This window comes from Panulirus ornatus, chromosome 58 (assembly GCF_036320965.1).
Source record: "Panulirus ornatus isolate Po-2019 chromosome 58, ASM3632096v1, whole genome shotgun sequence".
NCBI classification, from domain to species: Eukaryota; Metazoa; Arthropoda; class Malacostraca; order Decapoda; family Palinuridae; genus Panulirus; species Panulirus ornatus.
Window position 1 is genome coordinate 32,923,470 of NC_092281.1, and position 5,544 is coordinate 32,929,013.

The window sequence follows — 5,544 nt, forward strand, 5'->3', positions numbered from 1 at the left end:
TGTGGTATTAGGTTATTCTCATGGACTTCTGTGTGGTATTAGGTTATTCTGATAGACTTCTGTGTGGTATTAGGCTATTCTGATGAACGTCTTTGTGGTATTAGGTTATTCTGATAGACTTCTGTGTGGTATTAGGTTATTCTGATGAACGTCTTTGTGGTATTAGGTTATTCTGATGGACTTCTGTGTGGTATTAGGTTATTCTCATGGACTTCTGTGTGGTATTAGGCTATTCTGATGGACTTCTGTGTGGTATTAGGTTATTCTCATGGACTTCTGTGTGGTATTAGGTTATTCACATGGACTTCTGTGTGGTATTAGGTTATTCTAATAGACTTCTGTGTGGTATTAGGTTATTCTCATGGACTTCTGTGTGGTATTAGGTTATTCTGGTGGACTTCTGTGTGGTATTAGGCTATTCTGATGGACTTCTGTGTGGTATTAGGTTATTCTGATGGACTTCTGTGTGGTATTAGGCTATTCTGATGGACTTCTGTGTGGTATTAGGTTATTCTGATGGACTTCTGTGTGGTATTAGGCTATTCTGATGGACTTCTGTGTGGTATTAGGTTATTCTGATGGACTTCTGTGTGGTATTAGGTTATTCTGATGGACTTCTGTGTGGTATTAGGTTATTCTCATGGACTTCTGTGTGGTATTAGGTTATTCTCATGGACTTCTGTGTGGTATTAGGTTATTCTGATAGACTTCTGTGTGGTATTAGGCTATTCTGATGAACGTCTTTGTGGTATTAGGTTATTCTGATAGACTTCTGTGTGGTATTAGGTTATTCTGATGGACTTCTGTGTGGTATTAGGTTATTCTGATGGACTTCTGTGTGGTATTAGGTTATTCTGATGGACTTCTGTGTGGTATTAGGTTATTCTGATGGACTTCTGTGTGGTATTAGGTTATTCTGATGGACTTCTGTGTGGTATTAGGTTATTCTGATGGACTTCTGTGTGGTATTAGGTTATTCTGATGGACTTCTGTGTGGTATTAGGTTATTCTGATGGACTTCTGTGTGGTATTAGGTTATTCTGATGGACTTCTGTGTGGTATTAGGTTATTCTGATGGACTTCTGTGTGGTATTAGGTTATTCTGATGGACTTCTGTGTGGTATTAGGTTATTCTGATGGACTTCTGTGTGGTATTAGGTTATTCTGATGGACTTCTGTGTGGTATTAGGTTATTCTGATGGACTTCTGTGTGGTATTAGGTTATTCTGATGGACTTCTGTGTGGTATTAGGTTATTCTGATGGACTTCTGTGTGGTATTAGGTTATTCTCATGGACTTCTGTGTGGTATTAGGTTATTCTCATGGACTTCTGTGTGGTATTAGGTTATTCTAATAGACTTCTGTGTGGTATTGAATCTTTCTATAAAGTACAGAAATTTACTTGCGCGTGTATCACAGAAGTTACTGCAATATATAACACAACGTAAAGCAAACGGATGGTATCATTGATATTTTGGTATGACAGAAAACTTACTTTGGCAGTGTTAACTAACCATTTCAGTAATATAAATACATCCGTTGTACATTTGCCACATGCATAGTAATAGTGTATGTGGTCTTAGAATTATCTTTAACACCTGAAGAAGATGGTAAAGTTGTTTTGGGTGGTGGATGCAACTTACGTTGACGACCTTAATGATCCTGGCACTTGATAGACCTTAATGACTTACGCAGTTGATAGACCTAAAGTCCAGACAGCCAACCAACCGTTGGGATGAATTCCAGGCAGCGGCTTATGAATATCTTGTTTTAGCCTCCAACTTCAGGCCATCGCTCTACCAAAAAGGCGTGAAGGGATATTTATCTGTATTTATGGAGATGCTGTTCTAGTCATAAGCCAAAAGAGCGAGCAAGAATTTTAACTTCTACTGACGTATAATGGAGGATTTTTAAAGTGTGCGGCAGTGAAAGCAAAGATGTCTTTTCTGAGAGAGGTTGTCTCGGTGCATTCTCAGACAATTTTCAGATACAGATTGAAAACAATTTTGTTTGAAATATTACCACTATGATTCAGGATTATTTGACGAGTGGCAGGGAAGGGGAGTGATTAGTTATAATATCATTACATATGGAATAAGAATTGATATAACTTTTATTAGATTACTAATACATGTCGACCTTCTCCAGAACAATGAAAGTGGCAACTGGATCATAAATCAGTGTTGTGTGGTGTAGTGGCTAGGGGACGAGGCCTCACCCGCGAGACCCAGGAAGAATATATGATCACATTTGGCTTGTGGACATTTTGTGATGGCAAAGAGACATAAAGTACCAAGTGTAAACTGACAACCTATACTTATATCAAATGAATATCTGATTAGCTACTTTCAATCATCTATTATTTCCAAGTATTTTTTCTTTCACAGTCCGACATTGTCATCTTTATTGTATGATTGTAATATGTGACGATGTGATTATTACACGAAAGTGCACTTGGGAACTTATCATCTTTCATTTCCCCTTTGACTCATAGGTCAATATATATATATATATATATATATATATATATATATATATATATATATATATATATATATATGTATATATATATATATATATATATATATATATATATATATATGTATATATATATATATATATATATATATATATATATATATATATATATATATATATATATATATATATGTATATATGTATATATATATATATATATATATATTTTTTTTTTTTTTTTTTTTTTGCTTTGTCGCTGTCTCCCGCGTTTGCGAGGTAGCGCAAGGAGACAGACGAAAGAAATGGCCCAACCCACCCCCATACACATGTATATACGTACACGTCCACACACGCAAATATACATACCTACACAGCTTTCCATGGTTTACCCCAGACGCTTCACATGCCCTGATTCAATCCACTGACAGCACGTCAACCCCGGTATACCACATCGATCCAATTCACTCTATTCCTTGCCCTCCTTTCACCCTCCTGCATGTTCATGCCTCGATCACACAAAATCGTTTTCACTCCATCTTTCCACCTCCAATTTGGTTTCCCACTTCTCCTCGTTCCCTCCACCTCCGACACATATATCCTCTTGGTCAATCTTTCCTCACTCATTCTCTCCATGTGACCAAACCATTTCAAAACACCCTCTTCTGCTCTCTCAACCACGCTCTTTTTATTTCCACACATCTCTCTTACCCTTACGTTACTTACTCGATCAAACCACCTCACACCACACATTGTCCTCAAACATCTCATTTCCAGCACATCCACTCTCCTGCGCACAACTCTATCCATAGCCCACGCCTCGCAACCATACAACATTGTTGGAACCACTATTCCTTCAAACATACCCATTTTTGCTTTCCGAGATAATGTTCTCGACTTCCACACATTCTTCAAGGCTCCCAGAATTTTCGCCCCCTCCCCCATCCTATGATCCACTTCCGCTTCCATGGTTCCATCCGCTGCCAGATCCACTCCCAGATATCTAAAACACTTTACTTCCTCCAGTTTTTCTCCATTCAAACTTACCTCCCAATTGACTTGACCCTCAACCCTACTGTACCTAATAACCTTGCTCTTATTCACATTTACTCTTAACTTTCTTCTTTCACGCACTTTACCAAACTCAGTCACCAGCTTCTGCAGTTTCTCACATGAATCAGCCACCAGCGCTGTATCATCAGCGAACGACAACTGACTCACTTCCCAAGCTATCTCATCCACAACAGACTTCATACTTGCCCCTCTTTCCAAAACTCTTGCATTCACCTCCCTAACAACCCCATCCATAAACAAATTAAACAACCATGGAGACATATATATATATATATATATATATATATATATATATATATATATATATATATATATATATATATATATATATATATATATATATATATATATATATATATATAGGGTTGAGGGTCAAGTCAATTGGGAGGTGAGTTTGAATGGAGAAAAACTGGAGGAAGTAAAGTGTTTTAGATATCTGGGAGTGGATCTGGCAGCGGATGGAACCATGGAAGCGGAAGTGGATCATAGGATGGGGGAGGGGGCGAAAATTCTGGGAGCCTTGAAGAATGTGTGGAAGTCGAGAACATTATCTCGGAAAGCAAAAATGGGTATGTTTGAAGGAATAGTGGTTCCAACAATGTTGTATGGTTGCGAGGCGTGGGCTATGGATAGAGTGGTGCGCAGGAGGATGGATGTGCTGGAAATGAGATGTTTGAGGACACTGTGTGGTGTGAGGTGGTTTGATCGAGTAAGTAACGTAAGGGTAAGAGAGATGTATGGAAATAAAAAGAGCGTGGTTGAGAAAGTAGAAGAGGGTGTTTTGAAATGGTTTGGTCACATGGAGAGAATGAGTGAGGAAAGATTGACCAAGAGGATATATGTGTCGGAGGTGGAGGGAACGAGGAGAAGAGGGAGACCAAATTGGAGGTGGAAAGATGGAGTGAAAAAGATTTTGTGTGATCGAGGCCTGAACATGCAGGAGGGTGAAAGGAGGGCAAGGAATAGAGTGAATTGGATCGATGTGGTATACCGGGGTTGACGTGCTGTCAGTGGATTGAATCAAGGCATGTGAAGCGTCTGGGTAAACCATGGAAAGCTGTGTAGGTATGTATATTTGCGTGTGTGGACGTATGTATATATATATGTGTATGGGGGGGGGGTTGGCCATTTCTTTCGTCTGTTTCCTTGCGCTACCTCGCAAACGCGGGAGACAGCGAAAAAACAAAAAAAAACAAAAATATATATATATATATATATATATATATATATATATATATATATATATATATATATATATATATATATATTTAAAGAAAGAGAGAGAGAGAGAGAGAGAGAGAGAGAGAGAGAGAGAGAGAGAGAGAGAGAGAGAGAGAGAGAGAGAGAGAGAGAGAGAGAGAGAGAGAGAGAGAGAGAGTGACTGAAGCTTATTGTTGAAATTTGTCACGTGATTTTCACATTTTTCCCACACTTTCTGTTGTGTAGAATGTGAAATGTATTCATCTTTATATGTGTATACTGATAGTGCTTTTGTATTAACTGTAGCAAAAACGTTTTGCCAAAGTTAAAGGTTAACGTATAATGGAGGATCCCGAGGGTCGTTAGCAGTAATAGGAACGTGTACATAATCTCACAGAAAATTAATCCTTGGCTGTGACAACAGTTGTGTCATGAATAGCGTATCCTTCCAGCCGGATTCGAACCAGCGACCTATGGATGTCTGTTTAAGATTCCAACTACAGTCAACCGCTCTACCAACTGAGCTATCGAAGGATGAGGAAAGTAGAGCAGTTTGCACGAAAATATTTTTGGAAACTGTCGATCTTGTGTTGCTGAGTCAGGAGTGGTGGGAGGATTTTTAAGATGCCGGGTGGCTTTTAATGGAGGAATTATCGTGTGTGGGGCTTCTCATGTTTTGCTCTATGAGCGTTTCACACGTCAACTCCTTTATTTCTTTATTGCTTTGATATTTCGTATTTCTGTCCTGAGGTGTAACACTTCAATTCATGGACTCCCACCTCGAGAGGCAAAACT

General features: G+C 38.6%; 1 non-coding gene across 1 annotated transcript; it reads right to left on the minus strand.

Moving 5' to 3' along the window:
• Window positions 1-5,192: 5,192 nt before the first annotated feature.
• On the minus strand, window positions 5,193-5,283 carry TRNAY-GUA (transfer RNA tyrosine (anticodon GUA)). The gene is given in 2 exon segments: window positions 5,193-5,228; window positions 5,247-5,283. It is a non-coding gene; the product is annotated as a tRNA-Tyr (tRNA).
• Between the last annotated feature and the right edge of the window lie 261 nt (window positions 5,284-5,544).